This window comes from Euprymna scolopes, chromosome 25, assembly GCF_053919585.1.
Source record: "Euprymna scolopes isolate OS-2025 chromosome 25, ASM5391958v1, whole genome shotgun sequence".
Lineage (NCBI taxonomy): Eukaryota > Metazoa > Mollusca > Cephalopoda > Sepiida > Sepiolidae > Euprymna > Euprymna scolopes.
The window spans coordinates 98,957,549-98,980,133 of NC_136506.1; positions in this window are offsets into that span (position 1 = coordinate 98,957,549).

Here is a 22,585-nt window from a genome sequence, read left to right on the forward strand (position 1 = left end):
TTCTCAAACTTGTTTCTTTGTTCTGTTTTACATGTTGTATGCTTTGTTTGCTTTTAGGTGCTGAGTTGTGACGTGAATTAAGTTTCAGAACATATCCTTATGCACCCATGTTGTATTTAATGTATAGTATGTTTAAACTATAGTTGTTTGAAGATCTGTTTAAAGAGGTTTATGTAGATTTAAGGTGTTATGGTTAAAATACAAATACCATTCTTAAGATGCGTTTGTATACTTTTTATTTGTCAGATTCTCTGTTTATATGTGATTCTTTGCTAATAGTTTCTATAATTATTCTGAGTGGATAGTTGCTATGGGAGAATAATTGGCTACAGTTCAAAACTACGTGGCATGCATAAATAGGATTGTGTATAACCTAGTGATACGTAAGCATTTATATAAAATTCGGAACCTAATACTGATCCATTAAAATGTATTAAGCATTTCTACACAACTAAACTCACACACACACACTCACACACACGCGCACACACACACACACACACACACCCACACACACACACATATATATATATATATGCACTAGCGGGTAAGGACTGCCAGCTTTGTAAAGTCGTAACATACGCTTAAATATTATATTTTAATTCGTCCATATTTCGTATATATTATTATAGAGTCGTAATGTCAAAAGTAAAAGCAAAAAGACATTTGGATGGGATCAGCTGGAATCAAACATACAAAGCTTCTAGCATTCTACCAACGTAATACGCATATGAACTGATTAAAAATTATACATTAAAAACAAAATCTAAGATAAAAGTACAAAATGTATCAGGGATATTTTCATTTTGGACCCATTTATGCCCCTTAAAACCTAATTTACGGGCTAAAATCCAATAAACAAACAGTCCGTAAAAACTCTAATACTTTAAGTCCCCAAGCACTGCTCTGCGCCTTTAAGTTTCAGACGATACACAGTTTAAAAATCTAGTCAAACAGACAGATAGAGGTATAGTTTTTTTATATATAACTTTTTGTATCTAATATATAAAAGGATATACGTCTGTCCGTCTGTTTGTCTCCATACGTTCAAATTCTATCTCCGCCGAAACTAAAAGTTGAAGAGCAGCTCAAGTGGCCTAAAATGATTTGATGTTTTAAAGGCCGGTCTGTTATACGTCTTCAGCCGGTTAAAATAGTGTTTCAAGGGTTAAAAATATGTATAAATTTAAAAACCTGTCATATATTTTGTACATTAAACTTAGTTTATTTCTAATTCCTTATTAGTTTATATACGTACCACGTTGATACGGTGTAAACGTTACCCGCTTTGAATGCTACAGTTATACTTTCGGTTTCGATTCTAGCTGATGGCACCCAAATACTTTTCTTTTTTTTTTACACTTCAATCATGTCTATAAAAAAAATATGTACGAAACATGGACAAATTAAATTATCATTTTTAAGCGTATTTTACTCCAGAGAAAGGCCGGGCGCCCCAACTGCTAATAATATTTTAAATATAAGTCTGTCTGTCAATCTAGTTGTCTGTATATTTGGAAACATTATCTCTCCTGAAACTAAACGTCGTAGAAGGACGCTAGGGCCTCAAATTAATCAATCATTTATGGAACTTTTGTTGTTCTAGATTTTTTAACCGATTAAAATATTTTTAAAGGCTAAAAAAGGGCAAAATTTATAACATTGTTATGCATTTTTTACATTCATCTTAGTATATTTTTAATCAATCCATACGCGTATCACGTTGGTACAGTGGTAACGTTACCAGCTTCGGATGCTAGAGTTTTGTATCGGCTTTGATTCTGGCTTATATATAAAACATATATTTTTTACTTTTGAAAACACGACTCTATGACAGTATATATCAAATCTGGCCGAATTTAAATATACAATTTAAAATTTAAGCGTATTTTACTCCCGGGCAAACTGTGCGACCCTCCTCCGTATATATATATATATATATATATATATATATATATATATATATATATATATATATATATATATATAATTACCGCCGATCGGCGGTAATTATGACACCCTACTCTAATGATCATGACACCCTACTCTAATGATTCCGAGAAAGAAGGAAACCCTACTTTCTGTAGGGATTATCAAAACATATATATATATATATATATATATATATATATATATATATATATATATATATATATATAATGGGTGTATGCCAGAAGTCTATATACCAGAGTTCATGATGTTGAGCATCTTACAATTTATTTCTTTAATTCAGTTGATATTTATAATTCTAAGCAGTATCTGTTTCGTACCACAAAATCAATCGTTATATATATATATATATATATATATATATATATATATATATATATATATATATATATATATATATGAATACTCCATTTAATCACATTAATTAATAAACGAAAGTATAGATTTATGGATAAACTGTAAGTATTTACTTCAATAATGCTAAATACGTAGATAGAGCTAGGTAGTAAGTTTATGTTCGTTAGTACGTCTAGTGTTAGGCCTAATTTTTTCATTTCCTTGTGTATGATTTTCTTACAGTTGTCCCCCTTGATTTGTTGGAGTCTTTTATTATAGCTAGTCCATCATCTGCATATAGGCGTACTTGCTAACATAAAAATAACTTCCTCGACGTAACGTTAAAATAAGATCACATCCTGTCTGCACATCCCTCGGCTAATATCAACATCTGTGGTGACTTCAACGTCCATAAAGTGGAATGGCTTACCCATTCAAATAAGACAGACGATGAGGGGAGGTTTTGTCATGATTTTGACATTGCTTATGACCTCACTCAGAATGTTCGATAATCCACCTGTGTGCCCGATACACCCGGTCAATATGCAAGCCACCGATACCTTTTTCTCTCAAATTCCCCTGAGCTATGTTCCGTTCATTCTCCTCTAGGATCCTCCGACCACTCCGTCGTATCAGTTAAGATAAACACGAAATGTAATATGTCCCCAGACGTACCCCTCCACCGTACTGTATACCGACACTCTATGGCTGACTGGGATAGCTTCCGTACATTCATACCTGATTTACCTCTGCACTCCATGTTTAAAAAGGAAGTGTCCTCTATAGTATCAGATCTGACCGAATGGTTAATTGTAGGCATAGAGCAATTCATACCATCTAAAAACTTCGAACAAAAACCTAACAGCCAGCCATGGTTCTCCCCAGAATGTGCTGCTGCTACCGCGCACAGAAATCACTTTTTCCATAACTACGAACGTAATAGATGCACTGAGACTAAAGCTGCTTTCAGGAGTGCAAGCAGCCACTGTAAAAGGGTAATAAAAAATGCAAGAGAGCTATATGCCCAGTCTGTTAAATCCAAGGAAGCTGATCAGCGGCTTGGTTCCCACCAGTTTTGGCAAATAACAAATAGGATGCTGAACAGAAGTGTGCGTTCTATCGTAACCATTATCAATGGACCAGAGGTCATCTCGTCAGCATCAGACAGGGCCAACCTATTTACAAAGAACTTTGCAGCTAATTCTACCCTATGCGACGAAGGCCATGAACTCCCGATATAACTCCTATAACACGGAACACGCTAGGTAATATACAAATATCCGTGCATGAGGTCGTCAGGCTAATCAAGAACCTTGACCCCAGTAAAGCAACTGGCCCTGACGGCATCCCAATAATAGTGTTAAAAAAGCTTCAACCAGAACTTGCTCCCATACTTACGAAACTGTTTAAGCGCTGCCTTAAGGAGAAATGGTTTCCGACTCACTGGAAAACCTCATCAGTTTGCCCTGTATTTAAGAATTCAGGTGATAAGGCATCTCACTCTCAGTACAGGCCAATACGTCTCCTGTGTGTTATGAGTAAGTTGCTGGAATCCATATTAAATAGAGAAATAATCAACCACCTCAGCAGAAAAAACCTTCTTAGTGACACACAATATGGTTTCCGTTCTGCAAGATCTACTGCAGATGTGCTAACGGTTATATCTCACAGGATTAGTGAATATCTTGAAAAGGCTTCCTTTCTAGGGCAATTGCTCTTGACATATCAAAGGCCTTCGACAAGGTATGGCATAAGGGTCTACTTCACAAGATTTCTAGCCACGGTATAACTGGAAGTGTTTTCTCAATCATTAAATCATTTCTCTTCGATAGGCTCATAAGGGTAGTGGTCGATGGACAAAAATCAGAGACCTGCAGTATTAATGCTGGAGTCCCTCAAGGGTCAATCCTAGATCCAACTCTCTTCCTGATCTACATCAATGACCTCCCAAAACACATACTTAAATCATTCGTTGACATCTATGCTGATGACACGGCCATCTATGACAACACATCAAAAGCTGTAAATGACAAAGTTCTCTCTAATTTTCTCTCCTCTGATCTCGAGCGCGTGGTTCAGTGGGGGAAGATGTGGCTGGTTATCTTTAATGCATCCAAAACCAAACTCCTATCCGTACATCATCAACGCTCTGATCCCCAGTTGGCATCAATTGGGATGGATGGCTCTCGTCTGGGTGAGGCCCCGTGTTTTGACAAGCTTCTGGGTTTGACCTTTACTCCGGATCTGAAATGGAACACGTACATCAAGTCTGTTGCACAGGGCCGCTGGAAAGATGGTGGGATCCTTCTACCGCTCCAGAAGACATCTCACTGCTGATGCAATTCTCTATCTGTATAAAAGCCAAGTACGTCCAAGGATGAAATACTGATGCCATACCTGGGCAGGAGCTGCTAAAAACAGCCTATCCTACCTTGACAGAGTACAAAATAGACTTCGTGGCTTAGTGGGGGTGCCCTTTTCTCTACTCTGCAACCTCTCTTCCACAGAAGAGATGTTGCGAGCCATTCCTTGTTTTATCGTTATTTCCATGGCAGGTGCTTGTCTGAACTCCAATCTCTGGTCACTCCTCGCCAATCTTTCACGAAAAACACCCGTCTAGCTGAATCCACTGTCAAAAATTTCCCCCACTCTGCACGCCTGTGGAACTCTGTTCCGTCTGCCCGCTTCCCACTTGACTACAACCTGGATGTCTTCAAGTCCAACGTTAACAAATTCCAAATGAACCGGCCCCTTAAGTAAACACTTCATCAAATCTCCACACTAACGTACTCTACTTGCAATAACCCTTATCCCTGAGTGGCTTCCGGGTCTTGATATATGGTGACCACCATGTAAAATAAAAAGATAAAAACAAATATGAACCCCACTTAAAAGATAACGCTAATCCAACATACGTAAGCCCTAAGTCCAACCACCCACGATCAATTTAAAAACAGATTCCTAAATCGATCGTAAGTAGACTCATCAACAAGTCAATAAAGTAACCTAATGTTATCCTACAGCTGCTGCGAAAACTTAGATGATTAAAGCGCATAATAACAAAATACTAAATAGAAGACATTAAAATCAACAATAAAATCAACAATAAAAATGTGGACACCACGACCCAAATAAAACTAACACAAAGGACAAATATGTAACTAGTAAAAATAATAATAATAATAATAATAATAATAATAATAATAATAATAATAACCGAACTCCGGACAACGACAACCATACTAGGAATAAAAGCAAGAATACTAATAACGAACAAGATAAATGTAACTGCAGATACCGCACATTTTGCACGCTTCAAAATAAATGTCTAACCAAAAGCATAGTTTACCAGGTCACAATATTTGCGAAAGACACCCCGAATAACAAGAAATATTACGTAGGTATTAATTCTTTATATTTCAATCCCCGATATTATGATCACAAAAGTACATAAAAAACACCGAATGAAAACAACTCTAGCAAACAAATACTGAGAAGTCAAAAATAGTGGACGTTCGCCGGTAGTCAAATGGATGTTAGTAAGACAAGCAAACACATGTTGAGACCTAGACGATCCATGTAAATTATACCTTCATGAAAAATTTGCGATCCTATACTTTAAAGAACCCCAGCATCTATTAAAATATGAGAGAGAAATAGTGAACAACTGTGCTCACGTGATAAATTTTACTCTAGGATTACGATACAAAATAATTTTAAAACTAACAATAACAATAGAAAATAAACAAATAAAATAAACATACATATACATAAATTATCATATATATATATATATATATATATATATATATATATAATAACATAAAACATTTAACCTAGGTTTAAAATAGGTCAGGGCGCTCCCTACTTAATATGCACACACAAAGGCACCGGTAAATCGGTGATCAGCTGAGCCTTTCTCCTGTAAGTGCCTGCTCATTTGCTGATTAGGAAACGTGCGGTAGAAACTAGAAAGCTGATTGGCTAACTAAAAACCCAATAGAAGGTGCGTATATGAAAACGCGAGACAACTAAAAGATCCTCGTATAAGCCTGATGACCTAGCGTGGATGAAAGGCGGAAGATTCTGTGTAACTTAATCGCCATATATATATTTTAACTTCCTACTTACTATATATATATATACACACACACACACATATATATACATATATATATATAACTACTTACTTTATTCACATACAATTAATATACGAAAGTATAGATTTATGCGTAAACTTTAAGTATTTTCTAAAAGTGCTCAATACGTAGATAGAGCTAGTTATATATCTATATGTATATATATCCGATTTATGTATTTATATATCCACACACACACACACACACACACACACACACACACATATATATATAAAGGGGTATTGTAATTCTTATTATATATCTTCTATAATATAAACCTGAATATGTGTGTGTGTGTGTGTGTGGTCACGAATAGACTCCTATATGGTTGACCATTTAAAAAAAAAAACTGATCACATAGACGATAGAAGATGTATCGAGACACAGGAATGGGTATGTTTGATATGGTAGAACGATGGTTCATTAAGATTATGAGGTCTGCGTTCGTGCCTGGTCCACATAGTATGGAAATAAAAAATAAAAAAAATAAAAAAATAAAACGTTTACAAGTGTTTTTGATAAAGATGTACATAAGAATACTTTGATAAGTATGTTTTAACTTAAATAGGGATGGTATAATAAAATTGTGGAGTCTGCGTTCGCCCCTGGCCTCCATAGGATGGAAATGGACACAAACTTTAATAAATACTTTTCATATCTATCTGCGTAAGTTTACTTTGATAATTATGTTTCATTTTGAAGAAATATAGTATAATAAAATTATGGAGTGTTCGTTTGCACCTGATCTCCATAGAATGGAAATATGTCACAATGTTTAACAAGGTTTTTTTAATATAGATCCACAGAATATTGTGATAAGTGTTTCAGTGTGAACAGTTATGGTATAATAAATAATACTATGGGGTTTATCTATTTTTACTTTCATCATATTTTGCTTTAGTTTTGATACCCCCAAATTCTAAGTTATCTCTTTCCAATCCTTCCTTTTTATAACCTATCATACTTTCATACATCAGAGGCCATTTTCTGTAGGCTGTTTTTGAACCCAGTCAACGACGGTTACTTTTGCTAGTATATATATATATATATATATATATATATATATAAAGAGAGAGAGAGAGCAAGAGAGAGAGAGTGTGAGAGAGAGAAAGAGAGACAGACAGAGACAGAGAAACCGAGTTATTTAAGCCATAAGTGACAACTCGATTTCGTAACATAATTTAGTTACCATATCAGGATTGTCAATATAAGGACGCAAAGGTTAACGATCAATATTCGTTTATATTAATTTATTTAGCCTCTCGTGTTACATCGTGATTCTGGTCAATTTTACTGATTGGTAAATTTGACAAATATATTCTTCATCTACAATCACTCCCCATAAGTTAATGAACGACACGTATAGGATGGAAAAAAAGTTATTCCTTATATTTTTAATTTGATTAAAATTATATATTTTCAAAAAAGTGTTTGTTATAAAACCTTTATTGTAGATATCATTTTAACGGGCGTTGGTTGTTTATCTAATCGATTAAATTATAATCATTTAAATACAATTATCTTAATTTCAGATCGTTGAATACTAGATGGACAGTAACGTAACACCTATTTTTTATTTCGCCCTTATCGATCAGAGGTTCATAAATTGCTAAGTTATGATGTCTTAACTTATGCATTCATGATCTGCAAGTCTTCCCTCTTTCTTACAAATATTGACGATGTGAAACTCTAGGAAAGCAACCCTTGTCAGACTTGCGACAGAAGCAAAGATGCATCATTATACAGGGTGATAAAAAAACGGGTCCCAAATCTTATTGGGCCCCGATTCTTAGTGTTTTGTCCGAATGAAATTAAACTTTGGTCATAACTAGTTTATTATCTTCAAAACATCACATCAAACCACAAGTGTCTTTGGCCTTTTTTTCTCCGTTCTACAGCATATGTTTTAGATGGCCTCTATTTAGCTTTTGTTTTTTGTGGGGTGAACGGTAGTGACTATGTAAAAAAAATTGGGAACTCAAAAGGTCGACTGTTAAAGTTTAGCGTTCTTATATCGACAATCCTGATATCGTAAAGAAATTATCTGTTACAAACCCGAATTGTCCCCCATTACCTTTATTATGACACACTAGTTTTCGCCAAAACGCTGTTAATAAGTGTCATCTTTCCTTTTTTTACGAAAAGAAGATCTGTTTCTCCACCGAGGTTTGACTTGTGATAAACCATGGATGCTATACGAAAACCGGCACCGCTCAGTTCAGTAGTTAGACGCTGACAAAGCTCCACGTCATTTGCCAAGGCCAGAGTTGTACAAAAAGAAAGTCATGCTGACTGTTTGATGGCCTGTAACCGGTTTCATCAGGCAGACATCACCATCACAGTGAAAAAGTACTGTCAATAAATGGATGAAATACATCAGAAACTTCGACAAAAACCCCCAGCATTAATTAACAGAAAAGGCACAATTCTCCTCAACAACAATGCCTTGCTAAACCGATCCCGCAGACGTTGAACGAATGAGGCTATGAAACTCTGCATCTGTAATACTCTTCAGACCTCTCACCTACAAACTACCACTTTTTCAAGCACCTTGACAATTTTATTTGTGAGAGATGTACAAAAAATTAAGCGATATCAAATACATCGCCACCAGAACACAGAATATTACTGGCATAAATGCATTAGTTTTTCATGTGCAAAAGTGTGCTTATTCTTAAGGTGCTTATTTTGATCAATATTTTTTTTATCCAAGATATGGTAACTTCAACTGAGAATTTATACACAGCAAAAACTTTCTTGTCAACCTGATACAAAAAAGACGTATCTATAGCAACACTTCAAAAGACGGCGAATGTCCAAGACATTTCTGATACTCTCTATAGAGAAAATATATTAATCAACATTTATAAGTAAAAATAATTAAAACGACAGCAACTGTTAAAGTGGAACACTTTCTGGCATATGATAACATTTACCATGTTTTTATTACTTTTGAATACGTCCGAATAAAACAGACTCGCAAAGAAAAGAAAAAAAAAACAGTTTCCGATGGTTGTTCTATACAAGTTCTGGGGGTGGCTGGTTCTCAGTAGACCGAACAGTTTCCGATGGTTAATTGTTCTATACACGTCCTGGGGTTGACTGCTTCTACGTAGACAGTTCTTGAGTTGTAAACCACAGGGCAAAAGAATCTTCCCGTGTTGACATAAAGAACCCGTATGCGAAGTGCTACAGGGAATATTTAATTTTTATGGAGCAATTCTGGTTTCTGATTGGTTGGTAGCAGAACGTGAATTAATTTGATTCGTCAGATACTAGCAGCATCGTTTATAAATAGAATCTCCCGACTGCCAAGGATTATATCCCCATTATAACTCAAATATTGTAACATTATACATTATTTTTTCTTTTGTCAAGGTCAAAGAAACATATTTTCGTCCGGTTTTACACGGACGTCGCCAACACGAATTTACAACACGATACAATAGGTTCACCCTCTCTTTCCGTTTCGTGGTCAGATAGTAGTCTTTAATTTTAAGACATAATGCTGTGCTGCAGTAATTCTCTCCAAGACCTATAGGTCGGCCGCATCGCTTTTATAAGAGTAAGAGTAGGATATTCACATTCACAAACGTACCGACGAATCCCCACGCGTTTTTACTTTTTTTGTATATGTATCTTTTTTTATCATGATGTATATACAAACATTTCAATCTCGTGATGGCATGCTTACCACACAAATTAAATGTTTGCTTGCTCTTAATTCGCTATTGTCGTCAATATGCGTACGCGTCATTTAAATACGAACTCAGCGACAACGTTACATCTCTATAGTCACGAGATTCGACAATACTGATTGTTAACTTTGTCGTGAATGTTTACGTTGATGGGGATGAAGTGCAGCAAGTTCGTCGTCCTTTGAAATACTTAACGAACATACACGTAGATCCAACCTGTGTGTTTGTGTGTGTGCATGCGTTTTTCGGTAGAGTATAGGTATGATAAGCCAGCAAAATGGATAGGAACAAAAAATTGACCAAGAAATGCGCAAGAAATGCATAAGAAATGCACATAATCAAATATCAGAGACAAACATAAAAAAAAACAGATCGTTGTTTCGCATAAAACCTATTGTAGGCTCATTCATGACTCGAAAATTGCCCATATTTATCAAGTACATTTGGTGAGAAGAATATCACATGTCAAGAATCGCTTCGTAGGAATGTGTGTAGATAAGTACATTAAGGGGATGGGGGAGATGGAAATATTAGTAATTTCCTGTATCAGAGTAAACTTATAAGTGAGATATGAAATACATTTCGTTGTAACTGCGAGAAGAGAAACTGAACCAGTAATGTAACTTGACAGGAACAAAAAAAGAACGAAGAAATAAAAACCCGTCTTATTCAGTACAAATGGAATGTATTTGTTCCTGGTTTCTTCAAAACAACGCACATCACTATCTTATAAAATCCATTTAGCACACATATTTTCTTTTTAAAAGTCTTTCTCCTCGTCACCTTCCACCCCGACTTTACATACAAATCTTGCCCAGCACCACGTGCTTTTCCTCTCGTCCACGTGGTGGATTTTTCTCTCCTCTTCTTGTGAGGCAGGCACGCAGACACTTGCTAATTTGCATACATGATTTAACGACTGCTGCTGCGCTATCCAGCTATCTTTGAGTTGTTCTTTTTATACACGCGCTATTACAGTAAGTAACTATTGATATATTTTAATGAAATATATAAAGTCATTGATGGTATTCGACGAACTATATGTATGGCACTCTATTCATACGGAGCAATAACACAAAACTATGTTAAGTGTGTTCTAATATGTTTTAGATAGAATTCTGCTTTATTTACACGGGCAGGTAGACTATGTTTTGTTTTTTATTGACAACTTTGTAGGTGTTGTAATCTGAAGTCTTTTTTATGCTATTAACGTTTAATTATTTCGTTAATTCACTTAAATGGATTTTTTTCGTTACGAACAATATTAACCGATCAGTTTCAATTATGAAAGTTGACAAAAATTGTGATACGTGTTATTTGACACGTTTTTGTTCCTCTGTACTATTAACGACCTCTGAGCAAAGTTTATCTCAAATTATTAACCACCACATTGAAGAAATATTCTCCAATAGGAATCTTATAATTATCGAGCTTATCTCGTCATCCTATCCACTCAAATCCTAGCAATACTCGTTATAAGGAGCAAGAAAATATATTTAAAAGCGGCTTTTATTTAACTTATTATTTCCGTAAAATCTCTTCAATAAAACTACGCGTAATTTCTTCTTTGCCCTTACAGCTAAAACAATAGTAATTATGTTAACCGTTTTAAGTATACCTAGACAGCTTTTTTTTACATCGACGGATGTGCAAGCTTAATTGCAAGATGTCTAAAATGACTAGACGTTCAGAGGACGAGAATTATCAGAAGAGCAACGTAATTCCACCATGGGAACATGCCGACATTATGACAAAACAAAGTAATAATTTTGCTTTCGGAATGAATGCAAACTCGGTTAATATAATAACTTACGTTAGACGGTTCACAAGTCACGCCTTCATTTTAATTTAACCAGAATGGATTAGAGAGGATTGCAAATTGCATTGCTTTGATGGTTGAATTTCAGAGATTTATGACATTATAGTTTTGTCTTTCTTTTGCAGATCTTGATCGTGTCAGACTCTAAAGAAAACAGCCTTTTTGGTAGACGTTTTACAAAAGCTTCAATGCGCCTATCAATTTCTCCACGCAGACAAAATTGAACTGATGAATATTCAGAGCCATTGTTAAATGAAATGTCTATGAAATCGATGCAGGTGACATCGGCACTGTTATGAAATGTTTGTCGATTTCAGAGTACCGCTAGAAATATGAGTGATTAAGCGCGCTATTGACATCCTTGCACACCCACCACCTAATCGCTGGCAAAACAGATCAGTGACTATGTGTTATGTGATGTCGCTTCGGTTATAATCACAGCGTAGTATCTGTGTTGTGTTGTAGCGGACAGTTACAGAGCTCAAAACGAATATTACGATCGATTTTTTAATCATCTAAGTATAAAAGTTTTTCAATGAAATATTTAAAACAAAACAATGTTTGTTAAAATATGTAAAATATTGAGCGGAGACTCTTGGCTCAAGTATAAATGTTATAAATAGAAAAAATAGCATTATCAAAGTGAGTTTGGAATTTCGTTTATTAAACAACGATATGGTAAATAACGATATGGTAAACAACGATATGGCTTGCATCACAAACACGATTGTTCACTCCGGCTGACGTAAGAGACAGGTAAGCTGGGGAAAATCAGAATTAGGAGTTACTGTGTAACGGGAAGTCGATGAAATTAGTTGTGAGTAGCTAGTCACGGGGTTAGCAGACAGGAGTTGTGTATGTGGTCTGATGGATGCATTTATGAACCAACTAAGGAGGACGTAAAAGAGAAGGTTAAGAGCTGCACACTTCGAGACGTTGAACTATTGGAAATAAAGGTATGGAAATGATAACTCTGCGTTTTAGGTGTTTCATAGTTTTTTTAAAAATTTTTTGCTCAACACACAGCTCCAAACACCCGGGCAACTCCGGGCACAAAGGTAGTTAATTATATAAAACAGAAGATCAACTTATGTCGAAAAATAAATTCTAAAGCTAAATAATCGTTTTAATGAGACTGCATCGTTTTTGAAGTTTGTAAATCGTTTTGTACTTAAATGGCAATTGGATTTCTGAAAGTCTAACCTTTGTGAATAATCTACAGAATACGCGGCAGTATATTTATTATTGAACTCGCTCAGGGAATACATTACACACCAAACGTAATGAGCTAAAATACTAATTTAAGGTTAAAAATAGTTATGGCAAAAATGGGGGGAAAAACAAGTAGTGCAGACGTTAACAGAAATGGTAATTATGATTGGAAAAACGATATTAGAAGAAGCAGGAAAATAGGGGGATTTCAATTTTGATTTGACAACATTCAGGTTTTAAGATTTAATAATTAAATAAACAATGAAACATTGGTGAGGTGCAGTTTAACATATTAAACCAGACACGGATCGGAATAGACGCAGAGGGATATATATATATATATATATATATATATATATATATATAAATATATCTATATATATATACATATATATATATATAGAGAGAGAGAGAGAGGGAGAGAGAACGAGAGAGAGAGAGGGAGAGAGGTATAGAGCTTTAGCGAAGAGATTTCACAATAAATTGACGAATGACGAGTAAACCAAAATATTACACTATGGAAACCAATGAAAAAAAACTTTAACCAAGTAAAAAGTAAGTATAAAAATGTAACCAATGGTTTCACAATAAACAGCCGAAATAAAAACCCTCAGAATAGGAAAACATTAAGAGTATAAATTATCTTATTGCTTCATATTATATGCCTATATATATATATATATATATATATATATATATATATATATATATATGTGTGTGTGTGTGTGTGTGTGTTATGCTCTGTGATCTCACGCCAACGGTACTACTTAAAATGCTTACTCGACACGTGAGTCGTCATTTGATGGTGGAACCAGGTAGCGTTACATTGATATTTCACTCCAACTAAAAATCATCAATCTAAACGTCCGCTTCCAATGTTACCGATTGCCGTTATGTCTAACACATGACTAGTCTTGCTATGAAACAAGATAATAAACCCAATAACAGAGAAAAATCTTATAATAAAAAAACAGTGAATTTTTTTTCTTAATAAAAAAAAGATAACAGGTAAAAAGCAATAGCCCGGAAAAAAGAAACTTAATAACAGCAAAGTGTGTTTGTTTAAATTTTATACACGCATTTAAATGCAGATTATATATTTTACTGAGTACATATGAGTTTCTTGCATTGTTAAACTTTGTCATAGTAAATGTTGAGATGCTCGGCAGGTTTCAAAACAACATGACACTTTAATATATTTCTTTTGTTCGTGGATGGGAAGACACATTGTTAAAATGTGACACTGCATCGTACAACATTTCTTTACGCTAGAATGCATTCTGTCTTATAATCCCCGTCGCCTGATGATTATGTCTGTGCCCTTTAGATTCAAGGAGATATCCACAAAATCATTGTTTATGTAAACGTGATTTTATGCTTCTCCGACGACAAAGTTATACGTGTGTTTAGAAATGTTATGAGATTCAAATATAATAAGTCAAATACGTAGAATGATTCAGCAAATGTTAGGTTCAAGTAAGGTATATACAACTGAGAAAATACATCTTAGCTGACTGCAAAGTAGTAAGCTAGCATATACAATGCATATATATATTTTTATATATATATTTATATGTATATATATATTTATATATATATATTTATATATATATACTTATATATATATTTATATATATATATATATATATTAATATATATATACATATATTTATATATATCTATATTTATTTATTATATTTATATATTTATTATATTTATATATATATTTATATATATATATTTATATATATTTATATATAAATATATATATAATATATTTATATATATGTATTTATATATATATTTATATATATATATTTATATATATATATTTATATATATTTATATATATAAATATATATATATATTTATATATATGTTTATATATATATATTTATATATATGTTTATATATATATTTATATATATATATTTATATACATATATTATATATATATTTATATATTATTTATATATATATATTTTTATATATATATATATATTTATATATATATTTATATATATATATATATATTTATATATACATTTATATACATATTTATATATATATATTTATATATATATTTATAAATATATATATATATTTATGTATATATATATATATATATATATATCGTAGAAATTTAAAAGATTACGTCTAGAAATATACATGTGATAGATTAAATAAATAAAAAATAATAAAATGAAACGAGATTACGAAGGGAGTTTTTAAAAATTAGAGACAATTAAATGGGGATAAAATAGCGTAGTAACTTGAAAGGTGGCGTCTAAAAATAAGAATAGAAAGTGATAAAATGGCGTCTAAAAATAAACATTGGTAAAATAAAATAGAGTGATAAAATAAAATAAAAATAATAAAATGAAGTGAAATTACGATTGGATCTTTTTTTATATAAATGTTTCAAGTTTAACCTGTGTCTAAATTGTTCTCTTTAATAATTATTTTCGACAGATAGGCAGCAACGTGTTTAAGGAAAATCGCTTTGCTTAAATTAAAATGGTGATCGTTCTCAATGATGTGACAAAATACAGCGTTGAGTGTATTTTTGTTTTTCATGTCTCTTTTTTGTTCATAAATTCTTTTATTTAAATTTCACTGAGTTTCTCTTACGTATATTTTTTTCACAATTAAGGAAACAAAATTTAAATAAAAGAATATATGAACACAAATTAGATGTGAAAACCAAAAATACACTCAACGCCATATTTTGTCACATCATGGAGAACGACCACCATCTTAATTTTAACAAAGCGATTGTCCTTAAGCACATACATAACATATTTACGCGAAGTTTAATTCAGTCGGCTATAATCTCCCATTCCAACAATACAATTAAACAAAGAACGGTTTTTTCAAAGACAGCCTGATCGCCTATATCCCGCTGGCCTTTGTGGAAAAGGCATGCTCTCTGTTCAATACCCGTATCGAGGCAGTAATTGAGATAAAAAGCTGCTACATTGAATATATTTTGATGCTTTTACATAAAAACCTTATAGTAATTAAAGTTGTACCACAGTTTTTATTTCAGGCGATAACTTTACCGTTACACTCTCTCTATGTATATATTTCATTCCTCCTATTTCATTTTTATTTTCTTGTGTATATATATATAAATATATATATATATATATATATAGATATATATAGATATATATATATATATATAGAGAGAGTGTGTCCACAAAGTCTGGCTACATTATATAGCCAGACTTTGTGGACACCCCGTATATATATATATATATATATATATATATATATATATATATATATATATATATATATATATATACAGGGTGCCCATAATGTCTGGCTACATAATCTACAGGATGCTTCCACAAAGTCTGGCTACATAATGTAGCCAGACACCCTGTATATATATATATATATATATATATATATATATATATATATATATATATATATATATATATATGTGTGTGTGTATATATATATGTATATATGTGTGTATATATATGTGTGTATGTATATGCGTATATATATATAAATATATATATATATATATATATATATATATATATATATATATATATATATATATATGTCCTGAACTGGAGATGCGAGCCATAGATCCATTATGGAAAGCCTTCAGGACACCCAGGAATATTGGTGGGCAGCCAAATTTGACGAGTACCTCCCAGAGCAAAGGACGGTTCACAGTGCCAAAGGCCTTGGCGAGATCTACAAAAACCATATATAGATGTTTGTGTTGCTCGACGCTTTTCTCCCGGAGCTGTCTTGCCATTGCGATTCAGGTAAGACTTGATTTACAATGTGTTGGATGATACGAGACAGTAAAATTCTAGTGACCACTTTCCCTGAGGTTGACAGGAGAGAAATGCCTCGACTATTGCCACGAATATTTCTGTCACCTTTCTTTTTATATATGCTGATGATATCTGTATCCGTCCATTGTTGTGGGCAGCAGCCTGTCTCCCAGACATCTTGGATGATGTTATGGAGACAAGTTTTAATGGCATCTCCGCCATGCTTAAGAAGCTCAGCTGGTATGCCATCAGGGCCAGTGGCTTTATTATTCTTGAGGTTTTTAACTGCACGGCTAACTTCATGGATAGTTGGTATTACATCCAGTTCTTGAATTACTGGAAGGTCAGGAAGATGATCAAGAAAAGTAGGGTCAATAGGGTTCTGCCTGTTCAGTAAGTCTTGGTAGTGTTCAACCCACCGATTGAGTATGGCAGTCTTCTCAGTATAGAGTATGGAGCCATCAGCACTACGGACTGGGAAGAGGCTATTGTTCTTTGGACCATAGGCTGTCTATAGGCCATTATAAAATTGATGTTGGTCCCCCATATCAGCTAAACCTTGGATCTCAGTTGCAAGATTGGTCCACCATTCATTTTGCATTCTTTGGGTTTCCTGTTGGACTTTTGACCGAAGCTCGGCTAGCTTGGCACGTGATGCTGGAGTCGGATTTGCAGTCACTGCTTGCTGTTGCCGATTTTTTTCTTCAATTAGTTGATGAATTCCATCAGACTGCTTGTCAAACCAGTCTCTATGTTTTCTTCTTGAGAATCCCAAAATGTCTTTGGCAGTATTGAGGAGGACTTCACATATTCTTTCCCATTTTTCAATTAAGAAAGCTGTTGTTATGGGATCTGCTACAGGAGTTGGTAAGGTAAGACATTCAGCCAGTTCGTTTTGTAGAGCAGCTCGTGTTGTAATGTTGTTGAGAGCTTTGAGGTCAAGATGTTCTCTGGGAGCTTGACGGCGAGCTGGAGGCCGGATCTTAAGAAGGAAAATAGAGCGGACAAGGCGATGATCTGTCCACCCATCTGCTCCCCTCATGGCTCTGGTGATTCTCACATCTTTCATGTCATTACGTCTTACAATAACATAGTCAAGTATGTGCCAAATTCTGGACCTAGGATGCATCCAGGTGGTCTTGAACTTGTTTTGGAGCTGGAACATGGTATTTGTGATGGACAGATTATGTTGGGAGCAGAATGTTAAAAGCCGCAACCCATTATCGTTACATTTTCCAACTCCATGATACCCTAGGACTCTCTCCCAGAGATTGTGACTGCTGCCCACTCTTGCATTGAAGCCCCCAAGGAGAATGATCTTATCTTCTTTGGGGATTGTCAGCGTGATCTCATGGAGTTGGGCATAAAATTGGTCTTTCAATTCATCAGCTGAGTCTAGGGTTGGTGCATACACATTGACTAAGGTAGCGTGACGTTTATTTGATAAGGGGATGCGCCAAGTTATTAGCCTCTCATTGTGACCCGTTGGGCTCTGGGGAATGCTGTTGAGTAGCCTGGTCTTGATGGCAAAGGCAACTCCATGGATGCGAGGAGCACCCCTATCCAGGCCCTTCCAGAAGAAGGTGTATCCCTCTCCTGACTCGGTGAGGGAGCCCTCATCCGAGAATCGTGTTTCATTGAGAGCAGCGATGTCGATGTTGTACTTCTTTAACTCATATGCAATTAGAGCTGTTCTCCGTTTAGGTCTTGAGTTGTTGTCAAGGTCGAGAAGAGTACGCACATTCCAAGTGCCAATTATTAGCTTCTTAGTATTATTAGGACCGAGGTATGGGTTGCCACGACGAGGCTCGGCTACATGTCCGTGGAGAGTGGAACAGACACTTGTTTGGGTCACCTTTTCTAGACCCCTCCCAATTCAGGGTGGGCGGTGTGGATCCTGAAAAGGGCCGCCCAGTCACCCTGGAAGCTGCCAAAGGAGGCTGCAGTTCCAGTCCCAGCCATCCAGCGACCATCACCCCGGGGCCGCCTCACGTGCAGGGTTGGAGCTAAGGGCTGTCAGCAACAACCTTGCCTGCCCCCACTACTCCTTCCCCATCGCCGGAGGACTTGTATTTGTAGGTGGAAAAAAAAAGTGTGTGGGAAATAAAGTCGGCATGGGCAAAACTAGGACTAAAATCTGAGCCCTTCCTGGTAGAATCGGGTGTGAAGCAGGGATGCGTCATTGCGCCCATCTTGTTTAATCTTTTTCTTGCTGCGGTTTCCAATGTTGCCAAACAGCAAATCCATCCTGCTGATGGGATCCGCTTCTCATACCGGGTGGATGGCAACCTCTTTAACCTGCGTCCCCTCCATGCCAGATCACATGTGACAGAAGAAGCAATCCATGAATTGCAATACGCTGACGACACAACTCTGGTGAGCTCATCTGAAGAGGGTCTTCAGCGCACCATCAACACTATCTCCAACATTTACTCCCGAGCTGGTCTAGTCATCAACATCAACAAAACAGAGGCACTTTACAGCAATCTGTCTCTCCATCCTCTTGTATGGCAGCGAGTCATGGGTGCCTTATAGACGCCACCTGAAAAAGTTAGAAGCATTTCATACCAACTGCTTACAGCGTATACTAGGTTTAAAATGGTGGCACAGGGTGCCACACAATGAGATAGGCAGGCGTACTCAAATGGACCCACTTGAAATAATTCTAACTCATAGACAACTTAGGTGGCTTGGTCACACTATCCGGATGCCAACAGAAAGGCTCCCACGCAAGGTCCTCTACGGTGAACTTGCAGAGGGCAGACGCAACCGTGGGGGCCCACGTAAACGTTTCAAGGACCAACTAAAAACATCATTGAAAAAATGTGGCATAGAATCCAACGCCATCGAACATGCTGCTGCTGATCGGAGAAAATGGCGAAACATCTGCCAAGAGGGCTTGGAAACTTTCACCTCCACCTATAACGACCGAGCAGAGCGAAGAAGACACCGAAGGCACGCGGCGCAGCGGGCAGACGGCATCTTCCCCTGTGCTGCCTGCGGCCGTGTATGCAATTCACGAATTGGATTCCACAGTCAGCAGCGAGTCCATCAGGCGTAATCTATCTGGGACTGTAAGGCATGGTGCAACGTCATCGTCGTCAGCGACGGACTACTGAAGAAGAAGAAGAAGAAGAAGAAGATATATATATATATATATATATACATATATATATATGCTTATTATTACATGGTGCTATTATAAATTGTTACTATGTTTTAAATATTTTTTACAACAGTGTTCAACACTTGCGAACACCTTAAGATAAATTCTAGTAGAGTTTATAGTATGAAAAGATATATCTCGCATGTAATCGGTATCAGACAACACGCACATTAATTTTCATGATGACGTGGGGAAATGAAATATTAGGGCCTTTGTGTAACTTAGTTGACAAAGCACTCAATGTCTAGCTTAAAGAGAGGATTTAAAAAATAGGTCCCAAAAATCAATCAAGCTCTAATCCCTATGTCACATCGCCGTAATGTTACATCGCTGTGTGTATTGTATAAATATTTTAACGCAATGTGCTCTAACAAACACGAAACAACTGTGCACTATTTATTTATAACTAACTCGAAGAAACACAACAGGTAAGAACATCTCCCCCCTTAATTGTACATAGCAGATATCAGAAAACCTTCTACTGAAATATAGTTACCCTCGAATTACTTTACTATTTAACTATATATATATATATATATATATATATATATATATAATTGGCCATTCCCACATTAATTATCAAATACCTACGGACACTAGTGTTTCATAGTTTCGGGAATCATCAGTGCAGTGTGTCACGATGAACATCAGTCGATAGACCCGAACTTGGCGCCAGAAGACATCCCTGGAATCATTAGTAATGTCCCAACCCAATCGGCTACCATTAACTGCGAGAAATGTTGTTGAATTTAAAAACATTTATATTTTAAATGCTTTTAACATCTGCCAGAGTGATCTACTAATTATATGAGGATCTGTGCTTAAGAGCTAAATTGACCGACTTTAATTCAAGTTTAATATATATATATATATATATATATATATATATATATATATATATATATATATATATATATACTAGCATTTCAGCCCGGCGTTGCCCGGGTGTTTGGAGGTGTCTGTTGAGCAAAAAAAAAAAAGGTCAATTTTTTAAAAACTTTGACCCCTATTATGACCCCTTAAAAGTTAGTGTTTCGGGCTCAAATCACTTTATTAAGTTAGATCCAGGTTCAAGGAACCTATATCTAAAATTTCAAGGGTCTAAACCAAAAATTGTCGGAGGAATTTCGTAGAGTTCTTAAAGGTCAAATCGTTGAAATTTGACCCCTTAACAGCCAAATTTCTGACTGACACCCGTCACATCGATTTTCCCAAATCTCAGTACCCGGTATTTCAAATTTTGAGTCTATAGACAAAAAATTGACAGAGTTATTGCGTAGGGAAATGTACACAGACAGACAGACAGACACGTTCACTTTTATAGATATATAGATAGTTTAATATATATATATATATATATATATAGTAAAAGATGGTCACATTCATTTAGAAGACACTTTTTTGAAGACAAATTAATTGAGAAAATTGAAAACCTTAAACTATTAGAAATAATGATAAAATAATTTGATTTACGTTTTTGTTGTTGTAAGTCCAATATTTCGCTACAAATTTCTTCATGTGGGTAAGGAGTTCGAGCCATTATTTTATATCCCCTTTGCTTTATTTTTGTGTTAAAGAGGAGTTAATTCCTCATTGTAGACGGGGAGAGAAATGTACATGTTTTGCCATTGGTTCCTTGTATGTTTTGCTCTTGCTTCGAGTAGGAAATCTAAAGTAAATAATGGCCACACACTTTTCGAAGATACTTATGTTTAATGAAAAAGGAAAACCCTCTTGAATGCATGCAGATTGCAATTAATGCATTTTCTTCTCTTCCTCTGCAACCATCATCATCATCATCATCATCATCATCATCATCTGAATCCGAAGATTCTTCATTTGTGACTGGTTTCCCCGATATTTCCCCCACTCTATATCTGTGCCTAAATCAAAACGCAGATTCCATGAACAAAGCTTCTTTCTTAGAACTGCACGCCTGTGGAACTCTGTTCCGTCTGCCTGCTTCCCTCCGGACTAAAACTTGGTTGTCTTAAAGTCCAATGTTAACAAATTCCTAATGAACCGCCCCCTTAAGTAAAAATATCAGCAAATCTCCTCACTAACGTAATGTACTTGCAATAACCCTTATCCCTGAGTGGCTTCCGGGCCTTGATAAGTGGTGATCACTATCTAAAAAAAAATATTTCGTTGTCAAATTTCCTTCTAGAAAGACATGGCGTACTATCTAGAGAGACTACCTGGAGGTGCCAACATCCGAAGTGAAGATAATTTTTGTTGTTGGACCAACTGGATTCAAACTTGGGACGCCAATTTTGTCAGTCCGTATCTTTAATCGCTGTTGCATCGTCACCGCTTTCCCTCCTCTAAAATCTCCATTCAAGCATGTTTTGTCTCTTACTCGTAATCGTAAAATTGATTTAACTCTGTTGAGCGAAGATCGACTGTGGATAGATAACCTTATCAGACTTTTTAATTTAATTCATTAGAAATAAACCCGT